The sequence below is a fragment of the Xiphophorus maculatus genome, chromosome 17 (genome assembly GCF_002775205.1).
Source record: "Xiphophorus maculatus strain JP 163 A chromosome 17, X_maculatus-5.0-male, whole genome shotgun sequence".
In the NCBI taxonomy this organism is placed as follows: Eukaryota; Metazoa; Chordata; class Actinopteri; order Cyprinodontiformes; family Poeciliidae; genus Xiphophorus; species Xiphophorus maculatus.
Window position 1 is genome coordinate 9,193,199 of NC_036459.1, and position 14,910 is coordinate 9,208,108.

Here is a 14,910-nt window from a genome sequence, read left to right on the forward strand (position 1 = left end):
ACTGTGTGAGCGGGCTATAATAAATAAATATATTATTTATTATAATAAATAATATACGAGGCACCAATGAAATAGCTGCAAAAACCAGGAATTAGTAAAGTCAGCTGAAGTTTGTGGTCATAGAATAATTTTGAAAAGGCATGACATTATATAAAAAAGCTTGAATTTATGCCTTTTAGACCTCCAATGATGACATTTGTGCTCTTGTCTTCAGTTTATTTTTTATTGATTTCATGCGTTTAAATAAACGTGCATTCCTTCATTGAAGGAACTCTTCCCATCTCCTTTGGCAACTTCCTGTCAACCAAATGGAGACACCTGGCTTACAGGAAGGTAGAATAACACACCTTATATAAATAAATAAACAAACACTCAATTCTTATTTTTCTTTAATTGTTCGCTAGGTTTCGGCTAGCGTAAGCTAGCTAGAACTAGCTAGGTTTGTTAGCTGGTTGTTAGGAAACAAACGAACAAACCTCTTTCTGCCTTTGTGGCTCAGTTTTAGATTATTTATCAGAACAAATGTAACGTTAACCAGAGACATTGTTTTCTTTCCCAGGCTTTAACGTGGAGATGTTTGCAAGCTAGCTAAAAGTTAGCCTGCGTCATTTGAAAGGCCCTCGGAAGTTAACAACGGTAATCATGCCAGGCTCCTCCATTTTGTTCGAAGCTAATTATCGCTTCCAATTTGAAATCGTAGTTCTTTGTGTGATAAGTTGATATTCATCAGAAAACGTGGTTATAGTAAACACGATTCATTTAATATGTATTTAATCTAAATCTCAAGTGCTTTAATACTTCATATTTTTACCGTTAAGCAACAACAGAACATTTATTTCAAAGTGAACCTTGTAGTGTCAAAATTTAGCTAAAAATTCAACAAGCTACTCTGCATCCCTGAACCACATGAGGTCGCTGTATTACCAAGCACATACAATGGCGGTAATTAATAACAATAATAATAATATTACTCTGAACGTACGGATTTTAAGCTAAATAAGTGACATTTTAACGTTTCCTATTCTTCAAAGACCTGGCTACAAATGAGTAAAAGCAGAACAGTTGTGGATATACATAGCTCTGATCATTTGCTGCCTGTTTCTAGTGATAGACACAGTTGTCCCTTGCCAGCAGCAAGCAGGGCCTAGAATATAGTTGACCACCTGTTGTCGTCATGTTTTACCAGTCCTCTCTGGGACGAGACTGGAAAGACATTAAAAATTTTCTTTGTTATCCTCTCAGGCTGTAATTAGCCTGTCTTCACTCAGACAGAGCCTCACAAGTTTTACTGAGCCTGAAATGTTATCCCCCGAAGATAAAAGCGTGTCTATCGTTGACATTTACAGTAGAATAACATCAAGAGCTTTATCCCAAGGAGGCACACAGATAGAGTTAATTAGGTTTCCCAGACGCGGAGGAGCACCTGTTGCTGGCACTCAGCTCTGTCCTTTTCCAGGGATAACTCAAGACTTGGGAACACTAAATTGTTGACGTTTTTAGATGTCAGAATGCAAGTAATTATGCTTTAATCCTCTGTGTATTGAATGCCTTTAATTAAACCCCTAAAAGTGAAGCCCAAACTGCATCATATTGTTCTTACAGAAACCTGCATCTTTATACAATGGATGGTGTTATCTAGCTGTCTGCTAATGCACCTCATTGGCTTTTGCTGCTTAAGAGAGATGGAGTTAGGGTTATGATCCTTCCCCAGATTTATTTGGACCGTCTCTTTTCTCTGCTTTTTGGTCCTGCAGCGAGATCATAGGTCAGATCAAGATCAACCATTGTCTCAACCCAAGACTTTTGATTTCTTAACCCTTTGGAGTCTTGGGTCTAAATGGCCGTTTTGGTCTAATTTTGAATTTACCCTTATATTTTCACCATAAAAACTATTTACCTTACCTTGTTTGGTATCATTATTTTCAGAACATCCTAAACTTTGTGATTTTACAGTGTTTGTTTCATTTTGACAAAATTTATTATCACATTGGAGCAAAAAACACACACAGAAACATGACGTCATGCCCGCCACAGGGCGGGCGTCGACCTTAAAAGGTTAAAACTCAGCCAGTCATTGGTGGATTTATTAGTTTGTTGGGGCTCATTGTCATGTTGCAGGATAGAGTTATATTTTAATCAATTTCATTTATTTTTTTCACAGATGGTCTCACGTTTACACCCGATGGTTTCACGTTAGCGTGACGGTGAGCTGGAAAGCATTCCCAAATCATGACTCCTTCACCTCCATGCTTCACAGCTGGTATGATGTTAATTTCATGAAATGCTATTTTTGGATAATGCTGACATTTTGCTTGTTTAAATGCACAAATAGTGTACTTTTAGACATATCCCTTTAAACAACAATATTCCAGAAGTCCTTGTCTATGTTCTCTATGGTCATTAAGGTCTTAAGAAGCAAATGTTTACTTCTTTTAAACCTGCCGTCAACGTTAAACTGGTGCCTTCATATCAATGATAAGAACCTCCTGGAGGGTTTTGAAAACTTGTTTTAGCATCTTGTGGGCTTCTTACAGGTTGACAGTTGTTTTGAATGCCCATTACAAATAATCTTTTGGACAGTTGTCCTTTGTAAACCCTTTACCAGACTCATGGAAATCTACAGTCAGCTCCCTGAGGGTCTCAGAGACATCTTTCTATCCCACTTTCAATCCCAACAAACTGAGTTTTAAACAAAGCAAACTCTTAATTTATTCCTCACCAGAATTTCAAAAGGTCTTGAATTTTTTTCTTTCTTACATGATGTCAAATATCCATATGTCCAAATATGCACTCAGCTGCACATTCAGCATGTCTTAGGGATAAAAACTGATCAAAACACTCAAAAATCACATTTTAGCTATATTTTTCTAACTAAATTATGGTGAAAATGTAATTAGAGGGAAATGTTGATGTTGGAAATTGCGAATTGTTTAATTTCCCTATTATTAAAATCCTGCTACGTTGCGGCTTACTAAAACCCTTGCAGCACACTCTGGTTAAGGAGGTTTTAAGCACTGCTTGGATTAACACTGACTTTTCACCTTAAGTGGAGGATTAGTGATTTTTGTAAGAGAATCACTGCAAAAGTTTGTTTTGCTACTTTTCCTTTGCTCATTACCAGCTGCTTTTCTACATCTTTCAGAGTATGCATGCTATTTGTGCTGGAATAATCTCAGCGCTGCTTTGTGGGAGATCTGAGAACACAAGTATGCGTGCATCTGTTGCGTCTCTGAAATAGTCCCTCATTTTGTCCTTACAAAGGAATGAGGAGGCTCTTGGGGTCAGTGTAGGCAGCAGGAGGCTCTTCAGAGGATAAAGTATGGGAGTGTTTATGACACGACTTGGTGGAGGAGAAAATAGACCCCTCCATCTGTCTCCAAATCAACCCTGTTGCTGACCTGATCCCTGGAGACTGTTGCGTAGGGTCACATGATGAAGGAAACCTTTAAAACCTCCAACCTGCAGGCCTGGACTTCCAGTTATTTCCTGTGCTCACCACTCCTGTTGGTCTGTTCTGCTCAGAGGATCCAACATGTCAGACACTGAGGAGATTGTGGAGGAATATGAAGAGAAGGAAGAAGATGAGAACATGCACGACAAAGGGTCCAAACCATGGTTTAAAACCACCTATATACCAAACATGGCTCCTCCAAAGCTCCCTGATGGAGAGAAGGTCAACTTTGATGATCTCCACCGGAAGAGAGTGGAAAAGGATTACAACGACCTCCAAACTCTCATCGAGCAGCATTTCTCCAGCCGCCAGAAGGAGGAGGAAGAGCTGATTGCCCTGCGCAGCCGCATTGAACAGCGCCGCGCTGATCGGGCCGAGCAGCAGCGAGTCCGAGCAGAACAGGAGCGAGAGCGCCAAGCTCGGGTGGTAGAGGAGAGGTCGAGGCGCGAAGAGGAGGCCGCCAAGCTGCGGGCTGAGGAGGAAGCCAAGAAGAAGAAGATATTCTCCAACAAGTCCTTCGGGGGTTACCTGCAGAAGGTAGACCAGAAGAAGGGCAAGAAACTAACAGCCCGCGAGGAGAAGAAGAAAGCCCTGATGGAGCGCAGGAAGCCGCTCAACATCGACCACCTGAGCCAGGAGAAGCTGGTGGAGAAGGCACAGGACCTGTGGCAGTGGCTCCACCAGCTGCATGCCGAGAAGTTTGAGCTGGCTGAGAAGTTGAAGTTGCAAAAATATGAAATCCACGTTCTCCGGAACCGAGTCAGCGACCACCAGAGAGGCTCCAAAACATCCAAGAGCTCCCGCGGGGCCAAAGGGAAAGCTGGTTCCAGGAAGTAAAGCTCAGGGTCCACAACAACTGAGAAACAGAGGTCCGTTTGGACTTTTTGGTGCAGATTCCTTCCTACTTAACGCTCAGAGGACTGAAGGGAGTCATAAGAATTAATTAACTAAGTTTAGTATAAATTCAGTCTTTAAATAAACAATACAACTATAAAATGTTTTGGTAAAGCTTTACATTTTTCTACAAACCTTCCTAAAGAATATTTCTGTTTATTGTTGATGCGCTAAGACTTGTATACTTCTCATTAAAGCTTTTCTGTCTATTTTTAATTTATGACTGACTGACTGGTTCTTGGTCTTGGAAACCCGTTGAAACATTTCCCCAAATTTGGGACAGGTCAAGTTAAAAGTCCAAAAAGTCAAACAGCTGCGAGTTGGCTGGCTTTTTTTATTTTTATTTTTACAAGCTAATTTTGGTTTACAGACCGAGGAGCAGCATTCAATGTCTCCTCATTATTCCTCTGTGAAACAAGAAGAAATGTCAACTTTATTAGATGCAAACGTCAATGTTTCTGCACATTGTTCTAAGTTGTATAGTCAAAGTTTTAATATGGGAAAGTTGTGTTTACTCATATTTAATCAGAGCAACAAAAACGTTCTGAAAGTCCACACAAATTGAATCATTTGATTTCATGACCTCAAATCTTTCAAGCATTATTTACCTAATACACCAAGTATTACTCCATCTTTTATCACACACTTAAACATTTCAAAAACACCTTTGGCTTCCTCATCTTTTGCTCCAAGCAGCCAGATTTTCTTAGTCTCTTGGCTTTCAGTATTGTTTTCTTCAAGCTGCTTTTCACAAATGTTTATCCTAGTTGTTCATCTTTCTTTGCTGTTTTGTCAAACACTGATTTCTAATACCATGACAACAATTTAAAACATAATGTTAATATGATAAAACAATAGAATTTAGATTTACCATCTTATTAAAAACAATTTTGGATCACTTTAGTACTAAACCGAGCAAGTAAATGGTTTTTCTCAACAGAAGTTATATTTTTGAAATTGAGTGTTCTGTACCTAAAAGTAAAAATAGTTTCTATCTTTATAATAGAACATTACAGCAAAAATCAGTTTAAACAAAAGGATTGAACAGCTTTTCATTTCATTTTGCTTTCACAAGTCATTGACAAAAAACCAACCATTTATTACAAGTATATATTTTTTTTCTGGATCAAATATATATGTTTTAAACATTACATAAATTTTAGTTTAACAGTACATTTAAACTGCAGCAACATGGACCAAAGTCTGAGGAACGGTTCTGATCCTTGTTAGATTGTTGCCATGATGAACTTTGGTCACTTTTAAGGCAAAATGGTGTCCAACGATGAACCAGTGCTTCTAAAGGTAGAGGTGAAATTTTAGAAACTGAATATCGAAGCATTTTGGACCACAGAACAATAATCTCTACGTCATCTCTCCATTACAGTAACTAAATGTTTTGTCCACTAGATGGCACTACAAACCCACTTTGTGAGCATTTAAATTGTAAACTATACAATTCAATACGTATTAAGTAATTTACATTTATGTAGAAATAACCTTAAAATATAGCGCATGAAGCCATTTTTATGTTTTTTCAGTTAACATAAATTTAATCAAAACTGTCCAGAATAGCAACATTTGTAAACAAATAACACAGCAACTCTGTGTAAGAAGTTCTTAAAAATATATATATTTTTGCAGATTTTTTAGGAAAATGCACTCTTTCCACCAGAAGTAGCTGCAGCGAAGCCCAGCTCAGATAAATGAGTGGACATCTCTCCATGCCTGCAGTTTCTGTTCTCCTAGCTGTTGCTGTGCCCTCATGGCTGTAACGAGCCATTAAACTCTGCCAGATGTGACGGTATGCCCACCGGTTGCCATGGAGAAGGGGAGAGGCTGCGTTTGCATCCAGGTTTCTCTCATGCTAGGTTAAAACTGAAGAGCAGAACATGAGCAGCTTCCTCATGTCTCGCTGAAGAACAAGATGTTCCCAGAACTTCTCGTTTCTGGATGTGAAGGATGGGGTTTATTATAAAACATGTGAAGTGGGTTTTGTGTTTGCCCACCCTACACACCCTGTGTGTGTGTAGGGTCATCAGGGGATGGATGAGGAAGGCTGTTGTTTAATTAAGCACTCAGCACAGACTGGCAGATAATGCGTTTGCTGTATGATTGACACTTCTTGAGCCAGACTTTCTACTCTGACAAGACTCTTGTTGTCTGGTTCAGTTCAGACTGGATTTCTGTTTTAATTAGGAGGAAGAGATGCACTCTGATTACTTATGAGGTTTCGTGTGTTGAGATAATTTGATTTATTCCACACGGTTCTGGAAAATATATCGTGTTTACATCATTAAGATGTGCAAAACTCCCAAAGTATATGTAGGTTTTTTTGTTTTTTTGTTTGTTGTTGTTTTTTGTTTTTTTTTTCAAAAGTTTAGCTTTATTTTGAATACATTAACTTAGAGGTGACAAAAACATAAGTCACTCTGTTTACAGAAGAAATGTAGCTAGTCTTCTCCATGTAATGTCTAACAAGGTAGGAGCACTGAGAGAATAATCCTCGACTATTTCTCTTTGGACAATCAAGTGGATGTATTTCTATGCGATTTATTTTTAGGACTGAGATTGAACATGTTTTTTCTTTTTCTCCCTGTCGATTTGGCCTTGTTTTTAGATTTTTATGCCGTCTGTATTACACTTTTCCAAATTATTTTGGTTCTATTGGGAGTAAAAATACTATACTAGTGGACATCTATATAACTATCTAAAAGCCATTTTCTTGGGTTTCTTGTGGATTTTTATGCTTTAAATGCACACAGACCACTGAAGTGGACATTAGTGTGTCATCCAATACACTGCCAACTACTGGTCATTCACTGCAAGTGCAAGAAATTTTTTGTTAAATCCAATATGGCCGACAGACGAAAAAGCTACTCAGGAATATCCAGTCTCTCCTTCTACTACAGAGGACTTTTGCAGGTAAAAAAAAAATATTGTGACCTCAAGTAACCTCTAAAGACTAATACTGCTAATTTATTTTACAAATAACAACTTTGTGCTTGGAGAAAATTACAACTGATCACTTAGAAAAAAATCCTAAAAAAACTTTTTTGTTGCAATTTCCCCATCCCCCACCTTTGGACACTTTGGGGAAAAAATTTTGACATAAAGGATCAGAATGAAACAGTAATGCTGGTGAGATTTTGGTTATTTGGCAGTTTTTCTATCTATAGTTGTTTGTTTCTGGAGCAGATTTCTGTGCCGTCTTATTCTAAACACACAATCACACAAAACGTCTTTTGAGGGAAACCATTTTGGGATTCCTGAGCCCAGTGTCTCTTGCTACCTTTGGCCTGAGGATAAATTATCTCTCCCCAGAGATGGAGCCGTTTGGGTTTATCTGCAGTCTGCTTCAAATTGAGGTGGGAGTTGGTAACACTGAGGGGTATAAAGGAGATTTAGCCAATCCGGCAGGGCATTAATCTCTGTATGCCATCTAGGCAAATGTTCAAGCCACAATCCCTCTGGCCATATAAAGATTTAATGTTGTCATGTATCTTATCAGTGCTGTATTGTAAACCCCAAGGAGGGATTGTAATGTACAGAGTTTGAGATCAGTTTCTGTTGTTTTAAAACAACCTTCATTCCTGAAATGTCGTTGTGATGGACCGAGCAGTTAAGGAACAGCCAGGCACCGGTTCAAAGTCAAAAATAATTGTTTTATTTAACCCAAAACAAAACCTGGGTAAATAATAGAAAAAATGACAAAATTTGGGCCCATAAAAGAGGTCAAAGTAACAGACATCCACTCAGACTAACTCAAAAAACAGACCTTCCAAACAGAGACAAAAGGGGACTTAAATACTGGCTGATCAGGCCACATACAAAACACAAAGGGGAAAATACACAGAAACCTAACTGAAACTAACATAGCAAATCCCATTCCCCCCCTCTGGATGATGAGTAATGGTGTGAACCAATTTGCAGTCTCAGCTGGCTTGCTCCACCCCTTCTCCACCTCTCCTAAGGATTGGGCAGCCAGCACTTAAACTCAGAAACAAAACAAAGATTAAATCAAGCAAAACACAACAATATAAACTAAAATGTGCGCACTTATTCTAGAATACACTGTGATGTGTTGCTTTCTAAACAAAACCAGTTATTCTGTAAATTAAATCCTAAACTTAAAGAAATCCAAATATAAGTGAGATGAACTTATTGCGTGTGGTGAGAGTGAATATTACCACATTTGTGTGGCTGTAACTGCAGCCATCACAGTCCTAATATTAAAATACTTTTAATTGTGAATGTTTAAGTGAGATATTTGATTTTATTCATACAATTTGTGGTGGAAAGAGAAAGAAAAATTATTTTAGCGGAAATTTAGTTTGTTTAATGCGGTTAATGGATTTATTGCTTATTGCGTACAAGCACCATGCTGTCTAGCATTAAGCTTCATGATATAAAGATAATTTCTGTCCAAGTAAACCAGAATGAAAAGTTGATTTTCTGGGATCATGTTGTCTGAAACCCATTATTAGAAAAAGAGTGGAGCATTAATATTTATTGGACTGTCTGAGTCATATCTGGCTTGCGTGTTTGTTTGTCGTCACACGTTGTGGGGCTGCATGACAAATATAGGCAGTTCCCACCACAATAGTGCAAAGATTAAACTTGGCATTAAACAGGTTAAACTGTGACTCACTCTGTGGTGTGTGGGAGCTTTTCATTCACCAAAAGCCAGCGCTGATGCAGTACAAACGCCCAACAGGAGCTGGTTGCTGTTCGTACATTCAGAGTGGAAATAAAGATTTTTCTCTTTATGACTGGAGCAGGACTCAATAGTACCTGAAAAACCTCCTCCGGTTTGATTATATAGTAGATGTGAAAAGAGTACGCACAACGAATAAAAAGAAAAGTTCCACTGACTTACAACTGAGATGATAAATCATAAAACATTTTTAATGGAACATTTCCTGTACAATTCAACTAAAAAGTGGTTGAACAGCCTGGTTGTATAAGTGAGCACACCTCTAAAAAAAACATTATTGAAATGCCTTTTTTAAAATAAATCTATTGAAATAATTTAATGTTCTTAAGTTCACATCTGATGTCATTTACAATAAATCTGATTAGCTTGAAATAAAGTAAACTTTTCTGACATCTTCATTGCTTCTTCTCATTTTCTCCAAATAAATGATAAATTTTTGCTTGGAATTTGGAGACATGTTGTCAGTAGTTCATAAAATAAAAGAACAATGTTCATTTTACTCAAACATAAACCTATAAAACGTAAAATCAGAGAAACAGATCATTTTAAGTAAATTTAAATGAATTAAAAGAATGACAAGATGCTCATTGTTAGAATGGCCTTTAGCAGCTGGATTAAATAGGAGTCTTGAGGCAGAGAAAGGGTGCAGACCCACTGGGTGTTTATTCACCTACATTTAACACACAGACACCCTGCTTACAATGAATGTGAAGGGGGAACTGGATCTTTCCACCTTAATAAAGTAGCTTTGTTGGCAATTAGTGATGGCGAAGAAAGGGTTTTGGCATAGTGACAGATTTAACAAAGATGTTAAGGATGTGCATCTTGAAAAAACTTTTTTTAAATATAATTTAAGAAATGTTTGTCCAGTTGTCTCTCTACCAGATTAGTTGAATGCTGCAGCATATTTATTTTCTGAATTTACTTTTATCCATTCTTCTCCTTCTTTGAGTCAACTAGTGTGTCTGGTCCAAGTTTTGTGTCTGTTTACTTGATTGGCAATGCCAAACTGCATGCTTGAGGACAATATGTCAGGAAATTTGTTTGCACTACTGTGCTCGTAGTCAGTTGGAGATATGCATCTTCTTTTTTTTCATGCTTCCTCTCTGGTCTGGCAAATGTTCCCACCTGTTTCATTTGGACTCTGGATTTGTCTCCAGCTATGAATCACTGTAGCGCTGGATGAGCCATACCTGTGTCGGAATGAGCAGCCTTGGCCAAACGGCCGCATTTGCATTCACGCACACGTCCTCCGCTGGGCGCTCTCTCTCGGCTGATTCATGACGACTCCTCCACCTCTGCTTGCCATGTAAATCAGCAGAGCAGCTGGAGAGAGGCCTGATCTCAGTGGCGCTTCTCCCGCTAACCTGTTATTACAGCGTGTTCTTCTCGTCACCGCTGGCGCTGATGATAGGGCTGCTGCACACACCTGTTAGATCCAGAGAGGAGCCTTTCTTTCTCCAGAAAGCTCACAATGCCGTTTATAAATATCCTGAAACTTAATGTGAAACTGAGCTACATTAAAATCTGTGTCAGTTTTTTATTGCAGACAAGCAGAACAAAAAGGATCACGATGCTGGAGAACAAATCTTTAGGCAATTAGCAAAAGTAACAAATGATTCTGCTTTTAATCTGTACCTCCAAGAACTGATTGGAAGCAAATTGTTTATATTTCTCATATTTTTACTTACAGTTAAAACCAGATATTTACTTACACTGAGTAAAAAGATGCACTTGTTTTTTTCCTCACTGCTTGAAGTTAAATCAGACAAAACTTCTCTTCTTTTAGATCAGTCAGAATTACTCAAATTATTTCAATTTTCTAAATGCCACAATAATAAAACACAGAATATGTGAGGTTTGCGCACACTTCCTCAGTTGGTAGCATTACCATGTGTCAAACTAGAGGCCCGGGGGCCAAATCTGGCCCGCCGTAGCTTTTCATGTGGCCCTTTAGGCTCCAAGTTACATCAATAAGTCCTTCCAGTTTTTCTCAAAAGTCAAACAAAATCAACAAATTCCCACATTTTTTCTGATTTTACTGCAATATTTTCTCAAAATTGGTCAAAAACATTGACTTCTGCAAGTTATAGTCCGTGATCGATACAGCAAAATATAGGAGCATGTTTTAAGTAAATAAGACAATTTCCCCATGTTGTAAGTAAAATAATCTGTCAGTGGAACTATAACTTTTTTTTATCAATATTAAATAATTATTTACTTAAAACAAGCTCCCACATCATGCTAAGTTTTGTCTTAATTCAAGTGAACTAAGATATTTGTGCTAGATATTAAACAAAAAATACTTGATAAGATTGTGTTTTTGCAGTGAAAGCAGAGTTTCAGGTTTGGCCTTAAAATACACACACACATCTTCATCTGGGCTTTTCCCTAGTTATGTTAATTTCTGTTTGTTAAGACATTAATAAATAATATTCTCTCATTATTGTGCCATTTAGCAAATAGAAATATTTTTGATATTTCTGACTGACCTAAAAGAGACATTTGGTCTGATTTAACTTCAGACAGTGAAGCAGAAAAAGAAACTGCATCTTTTTGTTTTTTTGTATGTCATCTTCTGGTTTACGTCCACCTCACATCATAAAATAAAGAAACATGAACGGTAGTAATTCGAGTTTTTCCATTCTTGCTTTCAGGATGAATTGAAATCATGTTTGAAGGGAGCGGAGTTTCTCTGTCAAGACGAATCAGTTGAAGAGTGAAAGAGGATTCCTTTGGTTTCACCCAACGGGGAAACGTCTATTCCTAGCCACTTTTATCCATACATCCCCTCTGGGTTTCCTCTTTCTAATTTATAAATCGTGCTTCATAACAGTTTATCTCTAAGCCAGTAATACAGATAACCGGTGGTCCAGAAGATGCATTTTTATACCTTAGTTCAAGTTACATTCGAAATAAATTAAGCCTTATATGCAAAGCAATTGCATACTATTAATCACGTTATTTTATTTCAAATTATAAACAAAATAAATTGACATGAGACGTGTGATTATGTAACTACCTGGTTTTAAAACTTGTACGCATTTGTTTCAACATTAGTAGTGCAAATGATTTTATTTATTACATTCATTGTGGAAAAGTAACCGACGCATTAGCTTAGTATTTAACCCCATATCCAAACGTTTGAGTGTTTTATGTCACTAATTTACATCCTGTCTTCTTTTGATTTAGCCAAGTTGAATGATTTTTGATTATTAAATGACCTGTTAAAGGTTATGAAACAGCATCTTAAATAGGACTTTGACTAGGCCACAAAAAAGTCCAAACCCCTCTCATTCAGAGGTGAACCTGCTGCTTAATCTCAGGAAGCAGATGGACATTCTCCATCAGGATCCACACAACATCCACAAATGTCTTTGAATCTTCAAGAAACGTTTTAGTAAATGTGATTAAAGTGGTTTGTTTTGACCTTGTAACTCATTTATTATTGCCAAATATTGAAAACTGACCTTCATTGAGGAAAAAATGGTCTGTAGTGCTTACTTCATGTTGCTAGGATGGTGTTGAAGGCATAATGTGGCTATGAAATTCAACTTTCGTGGTTTATTCCAATTATTTATTCATTTATGAAGGCATTCAACCATTTCCAGACTGGTTCAGATAGCTTTTTGTTTGAGCTGATTAAGAAAATGCTAGAGACTTCTTCATACCACTGTGCAAAATTTGCAGATCTCTGGTATATTCCTTTTTTTTGTGCTTTCTTCGTGGTATTTATTTATTGCATGGAAAATGTTTGCATATTCCCCATGCTATTATCTTGCAATATTGTGTTCAGTTGTTATTGATTGTGTTTTCTGAAACAGTTTTCATGGAAACTTAGACAAAAGAGGAGTGAAAAAAATGTGGGCGAGGTTTTGATTTTCCACCAGACGGAGAAATGTGTCGACAGAAAATCCTAATATGTGCCATTTCCATCTGATGTTCTGTAGATTATATGTCTGCTCTTGTTTTGGATCCCCAAAATGAAGCCTTTTATCATAACCATAGGAAATTTGCATATCTCTTGGAGCTTTTTATATTTTAAATCATGAATTTAAATTTGATTTGAGGGCTTATGTCATGCAGCGACAAACTGAGGCGCCAGAAGCCATAAAAATAGTCATGAGGCTGCAGTGTTTGTGAGGCGTTGTGTAATAGTCTGGCATCTTCCCCCTTTAAATATAATTGTTCTCATATTAAAAGCAGTTTCATCTAGTTTGCAGGTTATGAATTGACTCTTTACCCTTTCTGTCCAACACAGTGTGCAAATCTTCAAACTCACAGAACCTAAATCAATTTCTACAACAACGAATCAATTTCTCTTCTTCTCCAGAATCCACTTTTTTGTTTGATGTCGAGAAGGACGATTACCCCCTCCGTGTTTCCACAGCTTTAAATACCAAACACAAATAACCAGTCAGGAAACAGCAAAGCTTTAATTACACCCATCACCATGTGGAGCTATTAGACTCTAACTAAAGATACAACTCCACTCTAAATACGGGCTTAGCACACAACAACTGGGCAGCCTTCATCACCAAGGAAACTAATGCAATTCCCTCCTCTTTCTGTTTATCTTGTGCTATCGATCAAAAGGAAATTATGGAGCAAATGATCAAAATGTCCTCTGAATATCTCTTCATCAAAAAGATGATCAAAGGCCAAACCCAGAGTGGTTCTAATATTTATCATTTTCTGGCTGTTAGCAGAGGTTCAAGGACGCAGCGTGACCTCGGTAAACTTCAGAGATGAGGACGATGGCTACGACAGCGCAGATAAGAGGACAGATGGTCAACACAGAAGGTGAGCTGGAGAAGGCAAAAAAAAATGTTCCCTAATCATGACTTAAATGAAATGCAAACTGGAAAACGAGGGATTATTTGAAATTTTAACATTATACTGATATGCAAACTTATACTCAGCTTCACAGTCCATCAAAATAAATCTGAAAGATTAGATCTTTACTTTTCTGTTAAGCATCATAAGAGGAAGAATCAGAAAATTTCTGTATTTGAAGAGTCAGGCAAGGATAAACAAACATTTTAAATAAAATGAAAAGATTAGAATGACTAAAAGAATCAAGAATACATTTACCATTACAATGAAGCCACTCAGAAAGTAACAACAAATTACTTATCCATCTAAAAGTCTGAAATACTTGAAAGAAAATACAGCTTTGGAAGATTAAACATTTGGATTTAATGCTACTTGACAAGCCATTGGCTGGCATTTACAAAGCAGCCAATCAGGGAGCAGCGTTTATTTTCCTTGGTGCTTATTGGCTGAATTAAAAAAGCAGAAATAAGGAAGACAGTGGATGTTAGCTTCTGCATTAATGCGGTCTCCATTTTGTATTTTAATGCTTATTGACATCTATTTGATCAATGAAGTATCAAAATGTGAAGTTATAAACGTTATTATAAGAGATTTTAAAGTATTTGTGGTTTGTGGCAAACTAGGGTCCAAATTAATGTGTTCACCTTTAAAGAATAATAAGAGAAGAAATTTTGCAAAGAGCAGAGAAAATGTTTATTCTGAATCAAATTTTGTGGAGAGAGAAGAGAAAAGATATTTTTCTCTCTAGTGAAAAGCACTCCAATCTGCTGACAATACAGCTGGCTTTCCTCTCCAGAAAAGTTTATTGTTCTAATGATTTGTTGACAGAATTTTATGCAGAGCTGCAACAGACAGCAATCAAAGAAACGGGCAACAGAGCGCTATAATTGAACTGTCAGCAGTCGGCCTGTGTTCGACCTTTTCCCACCATCTGTTAGACAGGTGTTAAAAGTCCAGCAAGGTGACACAATGTAATCACTGAATGACTGCTTAATTTTCACCTTGTTGTTTGGGG

The 14,910-nt window shown here is 37.4% G+C and overlaps 1 pseudogene; it reads left to right on the plus strand.

Moving 5' to 3' along the window:
- Positions 1-3,451: 3,451 nt before the first annotated feature.
- LOC102235809 lies at positions 3,452-4,561 on the plus strand (annotated as a pseudogene).
- The last annotated feature ends 10,349 nt before the right edge of the window (positions 4,562-14,910 follow it).